Source organism: Cupressus sempervirens, chromosome 3, assembly GCF_028749045.1.
Source record: "Cupressus sempervirens isolate cs-2001-9-10 chromosome 3, ASM2874904v1, whole genome shotgun sequence".
In the NCBI taxonomy this organism is placed as follows: domain Eukaryota; kingdom Viridiplantae; phylum Streptophyta; class Pinopsida; order Cupressales; family Cupressaceae; genus Cupressus; species Cupressus sempervirens.
The window spans coordinates 539,656,810-539,670,545 of NC_143120.1; the positions used below are offsets into that span (position 1 = coordinate 539,656,810).

Sequence of the window (13,736 nt, forward strand, 5' to 3'; positions counted from 1 at the left end):
TCATTCCATTAAGAATGTCACCTTACTAAAGGATTTACATAAACAATTAAGTCCTTCAAATGACTGCTGGGTCAAACCTTGATAAAAAAGGATTTCAATACAAACTATTTACAATTATTAGAAAGAAAAAAATAGGGATTTGATTTGTATGATTACAACTCACTTTTGTCGTTTCAGATCACTATTCGGTTCATATGTTGATTCACTAATAAGTCCCTTTGTCAATTTTGTCTCTTAACTCGCTTGGCAACCCTTCAAGTAGTCAATCTTCTTTACATCAAACTCAAGCCTTCTACTTCGATTTACTTATCAATATTAGTAGCATCTGCGTACGAATTTTATTCCTCTTGTTTCGCTCTCACACACACTTGTGTATTCACCCTTGTGTGCCTCTATTCCACCCTTCTCTTTGTGCATACATCTAAAGTTCGACTCTATACCTCCTTAAATAGGTAATTCTAGCTTTACCATTTTTCATGATCACCGTAGATCTTAGGATTTGCGATCTAGTTCATCAGATTCATTGTATCTATCCATCTTCCTTATTTTCTAGAAACTTCTCATCCATTGAATTTGATCATAGGTATTATACCTAATCCTCTCCTTGAATTAAATAATCCAACTCATCAATCTTATCTTCAACATGCTTTCATATCCCAAGAAATCAACTAAGTCAGCTAGACATCATGATTCCTTAAATACATTCAAAATATTGTTACTCGGTATTCACTAAGTTCTGACATTCGGTCATCACTTAATCACTAGGTCATAGATTTTCTTGGCTCAACATCAACTAGCTTTCTTGATTAACACTAGATTTGCTTGGCTTGCACTAGAACTCAGTTGATACTAGCATCACTCAACATTCCTTAATCTTTTACTCTATTGCTTGGTTAAGCTTTACATCCATGATATAGACAATCACTTTGTGTCATCAAAGTCTAACTAATCAAATGCCCATTGTAGCTTCCTTTTCATAACTCAACCTTTCCTCGTAGGCACTATTGTTATGAGAAATCTCTCAAATTCTCTTCATCAATCAACTAGATATGACATTTAGATCAAATATGTCAAATTCCTAAAATTAATTTCTTCTTTTGGGTCCTGCTTCAAAATAAAATTCTGACCCTTGATAACTTGCAAAAAAGAGGTATTAATTTGGTGAATAGGTGTATTTTATGTAAGAATGGTTTTGAAGATAAAGACCACCTGTTTCTGAACTGCTCTTATTCTCAGATGGTTTGGACTGAGATCCTAATATATTGGAACTTGACTTGGGTTCATCATAATAATGTGGAATCTTCTTTTAAAAGCTGGAAATGCCCGTCTAAGAATTCTGATGTTCAATTTCTATGGAAAATTACTCTGCCTCATCTCTGCTGGGGTATTTGGAAAGAAAGGAATAATAGAATTTTTAGAAACAGAGAGGTTCCTGGATGGATGCTTGGTCAGAATATTATTAGAGCTTGTAAGGAGAATTTCAGATCTCTGAAAATATCTGATCAAACCTTTCCTATTGATAATCCTATGTTTCCTAGAAACCCTAAGATTCAAACTGATAACCCAAGATTGAATGTCACGGAGTTCTCCTTCGAATGGTTGGATTAAAGGAAACTTTGATGGTGCTACTAAGCGAAATCCGGGGAGTGCGGGTTGTGGAGGTGTGTTGAGAGATCATATGGGAATAGTTAAAGATGTTATAGCAATCCCTATAGGTCAGACTAATAGTCACATTGCTGAAGCTACGACAACCCTTTATACTATGAAAATTGCGGTGGATTTGGGATGTCCAAAATTATGGTTGGAAGGTGACTCTTTAAATATTATTAATATCCTTAATAATAAAAGTGCTATCTCATGGTCGATAGAGACCACTATCAAGGAGATTAAATACCTTATTCAAAAATTTGAAAAAGTTTTCATATCTCATACCTTTCGGGAGGCCAACGGTGCTGCTGATTGGGTTGCCAACTATGTTGTCCTAACGGGGCAAATGGTGAGGTGGACTGATGAATTAAATAATCAAGTTGATCTCAAAGAAATTATTCATTATGAAGCTATTCATGCGAAGGTGGGTAAGATTTGAAAAGATTGGAAAGTTAATGATTTCGTGGAGTGAACAAATTATTGTCAAATTTTCATTCCCTATGAAGTACACTCAAATGAATGCGACGTGGTGTTCGCACGTTTCTCTGAACAAAGGTGTCTATTTTGGTGGGAAGAAAAACAGTTTTCTTTCTAACCCTCTCCTTCTATGCGTCCAATTTTTTTGGTTTGAATGTGTTTACTATTCTTTGCTGATGGGGGGCGAGCCGCACAAACAAGAACCAAAAAATTGTGAGGCATGGAAGGCTCGCAAGGATGTTTGGAAAATTCTGTAGAAAGGAAAAGTGACTCATTACATGGAGCGACTCAATGGTTTTAAGCCACACATCACTACGGCTTTCTTTAAGAATTGGTCCAATGACAAAGTCACTCTCCATGGTGTGACTGTGAAACTTACGGAGGAGTTTATTGCTGAGATCACGGGGCTTCCTACGGTGGGCATAAAATTCACTAAGCAAACTAGTATCTCAAATGCAGCCTACAAAAATTTTTCGAAAACGGAAGAAGAGGAGAAGCTTCTGGAAAAGAATGGTGATTTCTTTGATGTGAACCAGATAAAGGAGATCTGGAGGGATGTTCTCTGCTGCATCCGTGAGTATTTCATACTTGATGGAAGAAATAAAAGAGTTCATAAATGTCATTTTGTTTTTTTTAAATCATTTCAGACATAAAGATAGAATATCTTTCCCCTTCTTTTTGCGGTTTTCTTTACTTAATAGTTTAGAAGCCCATAAGGAAAAGGAATCCAGACCCATTCTTCATGAAGGTCTGATCCTTCTTATTGAGGGATATTGTAAAAATAAGCACATTGCCTCTACTCCCTCTAAGGACAAGAAGAAAGAACCCATTAAGAGTAAGAAGGGTGACCCTGTTAAAGGTAAAGAAAATGCCCTGAATATGAAACCCTCTACCTCTCAAGTTCTTGAGGATGAGGAGTCTGAGACTGATAATTCGGAAAGCTGTGAGAATTGGAAACCTGAGGATGAGGATGATACTGAAACTGGAGAGTTAAGTTCTAATTTGGACGGGTATCCAGAGACTGAAGATAATAATGAAAAAGGAAAAGAGGAAAATAATAGTGAAGGTAACTTTGAATAGAGTAAATCTAATAATGAGGGCAACCAGGTTATTTCTAGTGGGGGTAATAAAGTGGAAGATAACACTGTTGGAAATCCTGTTGAGAAGAATAAGGAGGACCATACGGCTATTACTACTTCTCCTGTTAAGGGGATAGAGGAAGAAAAAAGGAAGGACTCTACTCATCCTGAGGACTATGCCGAGGGTCGAAAGGAGGATCAAACAGAAATGGAGGATATTAATGATAATGTCTACTCCCCCCCTCACAAGACTGCTGAAGATGATTGTGACGATATGCAGAGGGATACCATGCTTTCCTTCCTGCATTCTGCTAAGGAGAAAGCCGACACCAATCTCAAGGTTGATTCCTGGATCTACAATGAAATAATGGGTTTGAAAAAAAAGGTGGAAATTTTGCAACATAACCTGGATACTATAAATGCTAAACTTAGTCATATGGAAGGACAGATGGGAGACATCCCTAACAAACTTAACAACTATGAGTAGAACCTCACAATGTTAATCAAGGAGAGTAGCACTAAGATGGAACAGGTCACCTCGAGTATTTGGGCTGCCACTGCTAGCTTGGGCAAAAGGGCAAATGAAGATATCATTTCGACTGAGGGTCCGAGCAAAAGAACTAGGCAGAGCTCGAGGAAGAGTGCTATGAAAGATGCTGCTACTATGGATGTTGTTTCCATTCAAGATACTGCTGCTATTGGTAAGGAAGTAGCTAAATTGATCTTGGAGCTACAATAGTGGCACTGGGGTGGGTTCTCTGGTTTGGTGCCTGTCTGGTATTGGTCGCTGGTTGGGGACTCTGGTCTTGGTTTCTGGTTTTTTTATATAGTTAAGACTGTTTGTGGTTCCACATCCCTGTAAAACCTGGGTTAGTTTGTTTTTGGACTTTTCTAGTGGTTTCAGGTCCCTGTAAAACTTGGTTTTGATTCTGTTCTTCAGTTTGTTGCAGGTTTTTTCCTAGTTGGGATGTATTGCTTTGTCTTTCTATTTTTTTGTTAAAGGGTTTCGGGGTCCCTTCAAAACCTTCTTTTACCATAATCTAAAACATGTCTTATCAGTAGATTTGACATCAATGACAAACAACAATTGTTCGAATTGCAAGTTTCCAACAGGGATGTCATAGAAAACCTTTAATGAATAGACATATACATGTAATGATGTCATCCTCAATAAATTTAATGTATTTTTATTTTATTAAAATTAAAGTATATTGACTTATATAAATTATTAAATCAATTGATAAGTCTAAAAAAAATACAAATTTATACTTCACTAAAATTATTATTTATATGAACTATAAAATGATTAAAAAAAAGAAAGGCAAAAGAAACAATATAAATTATAATCTCATTCATGAAAAACCTTTCATATAATTTTTCAGTTTGACATGGAGAAAGCCATTTGCCTCATAAAATTAAAATTTAACGAAAATTTCCACTTTACTAAAATTATTAGTAATATGAACTATAAAGAAAGAACTTGCCAGAAGAAACAATATAAATTATAATCTCATTCATTAAATGTCTTGCTTAGAATCTTTTCAGTTTGACATGAGAAAATCATTTGTTTTATAAATTTTATAAATTTAAGAAAAAAACTATTCTTTATTTTTTTCTGTACTCTTAATTTTTCCTTTGTATACATAAACAATATATATTTTGAAACATTTCATTTCACACACAAATATAAACATATACATATACATGTATACCTATATTTGTTTATACCTTATTTTCGAACAATAGAATTTAGTCTTAATTTTTGTTGGAATTAAAATGAACATCCCTTTCAAATTGATCATCTAAACTAGATTCCAATTTGAACCTAGTTCATAAGCACATTCAAAAATAATATAAAAGCTCTAATTTTGAATCAACTGATTCATTCATGAAACAAAAAAATAAAGAATAATAATGTCTCGTAATGATGCAAGAAGAGGTGAGGAGGTGAGCATGTGAATCAAGGATTAGTAGGAGGTGAAGCAAAAAATGGAGGAGATGAATCAATATTAGAAAAGATGGTGTGAGAGTCGATCATTCGTTCATCTCTCCAAGAAGAACAAGGTGGTTTCCCTGGCATAGATTGTACAACAAGAGCAACAACTAATCCAACATTTGCAACAATGGTGGGCTAAGTGAAGTTTGCATTAGTCCGATCGTCAAAAAATTCATCTAGGGATCCAGGGCCACCCACCATGGACCCATTTAAGTAGTTAGGGTTGGCTTTTGTTTCTGTCAACCATTTCTTGCCTTCATTGTAGTTGTACCGATGCTTTTCAATGGAGATCGAAGGGATTGATGCACCTCTATGATGTACATGGCCTAGATATTTCTTTCCATATCCCACGACATAGCTCATGTTCATTTGATTATTTCCAAGAATGTAATCCATCTGTATATTCAAGATTAGATTTCAAAATCCATATCTAACAAATCAATATTTTTAAACAACATAAATCAAATCAAAAGATTTTTAAAATAATATATTTTTTATTTCAATTTGTTTAGATGGCTCATTTAAAATCATACTGATAGGCAAGTCTTATAAAAAATAGTTTTAACTTTTGTTAGATAGTGCATTTGAAATCATGCTAATAAATGAATCTTATTGAGAAGGTTTGACTTGTTTTAGTGCTTCATTTGAAATGATACTAATAGATGGGTACTCTTGAAAAAGCTTTGACTTGTTTAGGTTTTCATTTAAAATTATACAAATACATAGGTTCTATTGGAGACACTCTGACTTGTTTAGGTGGTTTGTTGAAATCATATTGATACGTGGGCTCAACTACAAAAACTTACTTGTTGAAGTGACTTATTTGAAAGCATACGCATAAACAAATTCTATTAATGAAACATTGACATGTTTAGTCTAGCCCTTCAAATGGCACTAGTACATCAGATTCTATTAAAGAAGCTTTGACTTGTTTAGTCAATCTATCTGAAATCATATTAATGTGTGGCCTCTAGTAGAGAAGCTTTGACTTGATTGGGTAACTCATTTCAAATCAGGTCAATAGATGGATTCTACTAAGATGCTTTGACGTGTTCATGTTGCTTATTGAAATCACACTAATAGGACCTAGATTCTATTAGAGAAGCTTGACTTGTTCAAGGGCCATTTGAAATCATATTAATAAGTAGGCTCAACTAGAGAAGCTTTGACTTGTTAAGATTGCTTATTCAAAATCGTGGCAATAAAGAGATTCTACTAATCAAACTAAACATAATTTCAATTATTTAAGTTACTCATCTAAAATCACACAATAGATAAATCTTATTCAAGAATCTTTGACTTATTCAAATAGATCATATCAAACCATACTAATAAATTAATCCTACTTTAAAAAGATAATTTATTTATATATTTCATTTGAAATTATACTAATTACTAGATACTGTTAAAAAATAATATGATTTGAAGCTCCACGATACAATCTAAACTTTTAGATTTCTAAGATTGAATTGATTGTATACTAACCTGAGATGTTGCAAATTGTTGCAGTAGTTCTAAGTGGTAATAATCAGAGCCACACATCCATCCATCAACCCCTATTATGGATAAATAATCACTATATAGTTTGCTGAGGACTTGAGCATCTTTTCGTAGGGGTAGAGAGGGTCCACTAAAAACCTCAGCCTTGTTAACAAAACCTACAACCACAAAAGTCCAAACATTTAGGTATGCATAATAAGTCAAGCTCATATTAATTAGATATATTTAGAAATGTAATATGAAAGTAAACTTCAAATGTTCAAATATTTTGCCAAATAAATTAGCTTTAGGAATCAATTAGAAATGCAATATACAAAAGTAAATTTTAAGTGTTCTAACTCTCTTGACAAATAACCATCCTTAAGAATCATCTAAAAATGTAATACAAGCATAAATTTCAAATGTTCAAGTGTAACACAAGTGTACATGGGAAAAGCTCTTCGTAAGAAATATGCACACACTCCAAAGTAGCCCAATACATTATTTAGTAATCTAAACATGGTCTTTATAGGAGTATCATAAACTAAAGATTTAGAGTAACTCTAGTAGCATATTCATCCACCTATCATAAATATATCATGATCTACTTATCAACTTAGGTCTTTCATTTTGACTTCATTGCCTTCCATTCAAAGATGCCTTATAATGTGGTGTAACACCATTTAACTTGGTCAACAAATATAAGTCCCTTTTATAGTTGTTTCTATGTCCTACAGTTTTATACATTTCTAATGTAGGAGGTCTAACTTCCAAAGATCACAACTTTTAATTTTGAAAGTCATTAGAACCCTTTTTAATTGTAGAACTCAAAAATATCTACACTGTAAACATTCCAAACTTTTCTAACATATTATCCAATCACAACTTCTTCATTCTCTATCTTAATTACTCAATTATTGATTTATTTCAATGTAGACTACATTTGATCTAATTCAAAATATAGCTATATAAAAGATACTTTATTTTACAAATATTAAATAAATACATTTTCAATATTGCTAAAGATATTTGTTGTCTGTTCATATCACTTTTACACATCAACATATCAATGTTATTATAATTAGAAGTGTTGTACATTTATATGTCTAAGAAGACAAAATCTATGGTAAAACTAGAACTAAATGTGAGAGCCACTTCAATTGTGGTCAAATTAGAAATGAAAAACATCGTTAACTCTTTTTTAAGAGCAATTGAATAGACTATCCTATCCCCTTCCAATTTGACTGACTTAATCGATCATCATATAAGAAACAAATGTTGAAGTCAAGTTAGAAGTGGAAATAACACCCAAAGAAGCAAATATTGAAATCATTTTAGAATATTACATAAATGTACATATACAATATATGAACTTAATAATCAATCTACAAATACATTCAAAATAGTTCAAAATATAAATTGATTGAACCAAATATTTTAAAGAGACATACTTTTAATTTCAATTACTTTTACCTATGACATTCTATTATCTATGATCAGCATTTCTAAAATCAAAATGAAACATCAAAAAAGCATTGAAAATAAGATACATGTTGATTCACATGTTGTTAGAGAAAGGCAATGCAAAATGAAAGAAGATGGGGGGTTCATACCTGTGTTGCCAAGAGTTTATTGTCCCAATCAAAGACTCCAATTAGGGATGCATTTTCATCGGCCTCAACGCTGGCGTTATATCCATTCATGGCGTCTTGCAGGTATGACCAATTTCCCGTTGCAAAGAAGACCCAAACTCCACTCCAAACGAGCTCGTCGTAATATCCAGAGGAATTATAGAAACCCACTGCAGCCGCACCACACGCAGAGTCATGTGTGTATGTTCCCTTCTCCTTTTTATGCCCAAACTCATACACTTTCTTGGCTGCCTCCACCAATTTGGCGGAGTACTCTGTGTCCTTAAACACAAGTGAAGCGGGCGCTCAGGGCGGCAGCCATTTCCCCTGCCAAATCGGTGGCAAAACCAGTGCATTCTGAAACAGGCCTCTCGTAGTTCATGTCTTCAGGCCTCTCCCAACATTCTATCTCCTTTGGTCCACCCCCCACCTATTCACGTCAAACAAGAAAGAAAGGGCTATATCAGATGTTGATAAGTTAAACTATGATATTTCATTGACCTATATTTCATGAGTAGTAGTTCACACAAATCATCTCTCATGAGAATGAATGGAACACTTCGCACAATCTAAGATAGAATGAGCGCTAAGTGTTTGATTCATTTTCATGAGAAATCTAGATGCAATGAGTGCTAAGAGTTCCATTCATTCTCATAAGAGACAAGGTCGCGTGAATCACTACTCATGAAACATGGGTTACTAAGTTTGACTCAAAAAACTACACATTTGAATCATGATAGCAATATTGCATATTAGATATTGTTAATCCTTTTTGTTTCTGAATTAAATTATTCATAGATTCTGTATATGGACATTTCAAATCATAAATTATAGTGATTGTTTATCTTTCTGATCAACTTTTCAAATCACGTCTACATTATGAGAAACAAGAAACTGACAAAGTGCACGTAAAACAGAATGAAAGAGCTGAACTGTTGAGAAACAGGTATTATGGTAGAAAGTATGTTTCTGTTATTGTGATGCAAAATTGTGTCATGTCTCCAGTAAATATAGACTGTGTTTTATACAGAGTTATAAAAGTAAAAAAATTACGGCTTTCAATTATCTTGATGATGGATCATGGAATGTGATTTGATTTAAAACCTTGTACACAATGTAATTAAAATACAATAATGATCAAAAATTTCTTTACACACAATCTAATTCATACCTCGAAATATTGTTGTATTTCAATTAGATTGTACACAAGTTTTTGAATCAATGTTTCACTATGATCCATCAAAATTATAATAGAAGTCTTATCAGATTTTAACAAATAATCTATATGGTTGACTATTATTGTCTTTAGATACTATTTTGTATGAATTTTTCATATCAATATGTTTGGAATCACACTCCACTCATAATCAAGATAATACAAAGTTATAGCAGTTAGAAAAGGGATTTCTATTATCTTGATGATAGATCATAAAGTTTAATCGAGTTGGAAGGAATTATAAAATGACGTCTATCAATGATATCATAACTTTTTATTTTTTGTTCTTTATATTTTAAGAGATTTGAACTTAGCACTAGTTGTATTGTAGAATATAACTTTGTCATTAGACAAAGTGTGGTTTGATGTGATATCAGATATTCATTATTCTCCCTGAATTTAGATTATGTATAAATTTACTATATCAAACACATTCATTAGTCATTGAGATCAAACTTCATTTTTTTTAATAATTTTCTATTATCTTGATAATAGAGCATAGAATATACTTCATTGATATAAAACTGTGCACACAATCTAATCTTAAACAAGAGTTTATAAATTTATGTAGAATCTATACAATCGACAATTACTGTTTCTAAATTGAATTCTGTACAAATTTTTGTTGGTATCACTCCACAAACACAATGAAATTATAGAGAAAATCAAGTTCTCCAAATAGTATTCTGATGATAATAGAAACGACTAATTACAAATCCCTCAATCTAAATTCACAAACAACAAATGATGATAAGATTCTATCCTTACCTGCGAATATATAACGTCAATTTGATGATTCGAGGAGTTGAAAGTCGTGAGAAGATAATCAGTGCCCCACTGGATGATATCCATGACATGATCAAGCTCCCCTGCAGCTTCATACTTCTCCCTGTATTCAAGCACGCTCCAGCTAATCAACGTAATCGTATAAGCCGTCGGAAACCCAAATTTCATATTGTTTCCCGAATCATAAAACCCTCCGACCAAATCACCTTTTTTATCGCCAAAACTCCCATCATGTAGACCAGAATCTCCCCTGAATTCAACTCTCACTTTTGAGGAATTCAAAGAACCAGCTGCAATCCACAATCCACATCAATCACAGACTCAAATCAGGAACGGGCTCAATCAAACAAAAGTCCCCAATTTTTAACAAATCGGCCCAAAAAAAAATTTCTACTTACATTTCTGGGCATCGAAAAACAGGAGCGCTTGATGCAGAGCAAGTGTGTATTCATCGGGCGGAAACAAATGGTGGTGTTTTCTTGGAGCAAAAATGACAATGGCGGCAACCAATCCGGCCAAAAGAACCGCTATGAAAATTGTGTAGATGAATTTAGCGAAAGTTGATTTCTTGCAGAGGAAAAAACTGAGATCGATGGTGTTCTTGGAGCCGGCGAGATCGAGGGGATGAAGCAGCCAACTGTTTTGTGTTTCTTGAATCTCTTTGTTGGACATACCTCTGCCATACCCACTTTCTGAGCTGCTAACTCCGATGTATTCCTTGAATGATGTCATGTTGTAGTATTGTGTTGTGGAGATACTGCAGTCGCCCATGCCTGAACCCTCTGTACACATTTCGAACGAGTTTCCCGACCTCGACATGTCGAAAGCTCTAATTTTTATTACTCTACTTTCTTCACGAGCTCTCGATTGCAGAATTTACAGAGATCGAACCAGCTGAAGATTAAGATAGTTTTGGTTAACCATCGCATATTTGAGTCTGTCTATGTTGTGGATGGGTTTCGTTGGAATTCAAGTCCAAGGCGGAGGTTACGATGATTTTGGTGTACATATGGTGATAGAATCACACACTTTTTTTTTTTTTTTTGGGTGCATCGAACACTTATTTATTTAACGTAAAAGGACTAATGAGAATGGAGGATAAAGTTCAAGTATGAGACAATATTAGCGAAAAGATAAAGATATTGAAGGATGATAGAATTATGATAGATTGATATTTTAATGTCATTTTGAATGTAAATGAGAAAAGAGGTAGAATTAAGAAGAATAAAATGATGAATGATTTGTGTCACTTTGTAGACTCGTGTGGGGTAGTAATTGTGTGTAAAATTTGGAAGATTCACATGGATGAATAGAAGAGTGGGGTTTACAAACATTTCTTAACAATTGAGCCTCTTCTTCATTAGAAGAACATTCTTCTTATTCTTTTTCTAACCATCATACTATGTTGTATAGGGACTCACTTGTTGAGCAATATATTACCAAGCGTGTTCATACTGGGGGATTTAATATCCCTAAAAAAAGATGCAATATATCGTGAATATAACAAGGACAAGAGAGATATATATAAATTTGGCAAAGGAATATGAATATCAAGAGGTCTTTTTTATTTGGCAATTCCCAAAAGAATGTAAAGGCATCTTTGGGTTGATTCCTTGTTGGAAGCAGTGGGAGATGCTATTGGAGATTTTTTTATAATTGATGGAGACTCATCAAATATTTTGCCTAAGAAATTTCTGAGGGATTGCCTGAGAAATTTAAAGTTGGGCTCCTTGGGGGAGCAATTGGATTCAGACCTTGGACTATGAAGGGATTCCCTTCATATGTAGAAAATGCTACAAAATTGGGTATTTGACAACTCAATGCGGTCTTTAGAGTTTAAAGACTAATTTAAGGCTTCTTTCTTGTGGAAGGGAGCTTCTTCTAAACATTATAACATTGCTAAGAAGTTTTCTATGGTTTCTTCCACCGTCAATCCTGATTTTTTTGTGGGTTGTGATGTAGTTGGACTGGTTGCTTTTGCAATTGTTGGATCAAACACTATTTCTATTACAACAGGTTTGGCTAGTTCTATTAGTATTTTTGCAATGGATGTTTCTACAACTATTAGTACTAGCTCTTTTATAGTAGGTTCTATTAGTATTTCTACTACTTACCCTGCTATCACTATTGGTATTCAGTCTTTGGATGATTCTTCAGATTTTTCTATTACTCCTGTAGGTACCCTTGTGCTCGCAATGATTGTTTTCGAGATTTCTACTAGTGTTGGATCGAACATTTTTGCTCCCTCTTCTACTAGTACTGTTGCTATTGGTTCTGTCATACCCAAAAATTGGGGCAATAACACTAATTTTAAGTACACACTAGCATCAAATACATTGTGGAGAGATGACGACATAGAAAAGCTGAGTTCAAGTTTCAAGGTTGCATGATTAGTTTATTAGAGTTCTAGGAACTTCGATTTCTAATTAAGACAAAAATTTAGGTAAAGGTAATTAGGTGTGGGAAAGGTTTTCATAAAAGAGATCATTATTGCTTCCAAGTTTAAGCACACAAATTGAATTTTGATTTACATTTCGTAAGATACAAAGTTTGTATAGAAACATACTACATAGGTTCAAAAACATGAGTTATAGTGCTACTGGAATACGTAGCATGGGTTGATTAAGTTGGCCGATTAAACATTAGGTTCAAATTACAAAGGTATGATATCAAGTTCAAAATGCATTTATGGTTTTCAATTTATTAAGTCGACTATGATACTATCCCCTTTTACACTATACTAGGTCAATCTTTAGGAGAATAGATAATTATGTTTAGGTATGGGTAAGGTGTTCATAAAAGAGATCATTATCGCTTCCAAGTTTAAGAACAAAAATTGAATTTTGATCACATTTCTTAAGATACAAAGTTTGTATAGAAACATACTACATAGGTTCAAAAACATGAGTTATAGTGCTATAGGAATACTTAGCACGGATTGATTAAGTTGGTCAATTAAACATTAGGTTCAAATTACAAAGGTATGATATCAAGTTCAAAATACATTTAGGGTTTCCAAGTTATTAAGTCGACTATGATACTATCCCCTTTTACACTATACTAGGTCAATCTTTAGGAGAATAGTTAATTATGTAATTAAAGGTTAATCTATCATAACATACTAATACTTAATTCTAGATATAATATCATAATTTATTTAGAAATAATAAAGAAAAAACATTAAATATTTACCATTAAACTATCCACAACATCTAACTCATCTTCTATCATAACCCGACTCATCCTGTCAAGTTATCTAGTCAGTTCTAACTCACATCACATCCTAACCTCTGATAATAAACTTCCCATTAACAACCTTCCAATTAGAATTTATAATTAAATTTAAAGGTATAAATTCTTATACTAATTTCATCACCTATAGTTAAATTCCAAAGCAAAACTACTTAAACAATGGGTTCCTAACT

At 33.4% G+C, this 13,736-nt stretch overlaps 1 pseudogene across 1 annotated transcript; it reads right to left on the minus strand.

Moving 5' to 3' along the window:
* Positions 1-4,951: 4,951 nt before the first annotated feature.
* Positions 4,952-11,187, minus strand: LOC149567548 (endoglucanase 25-like; annotated as a pseudogene). The gene is made up of 5 exons (XR_016361637.1): positions 10,710-11,187; positions 10,294-10,601; positions 8,292-8,739; positions 6,685-6,857; positions 4,952-5,595 (listed from the first exon to the last, which is right to left on the minus strand). The product of XR_016361637.1 is annotated as an endoglucanase 25-like (transcript).
* Between the last annotated feature and the right edge of the window lie 2,549 nt (positions 11,188-13,736).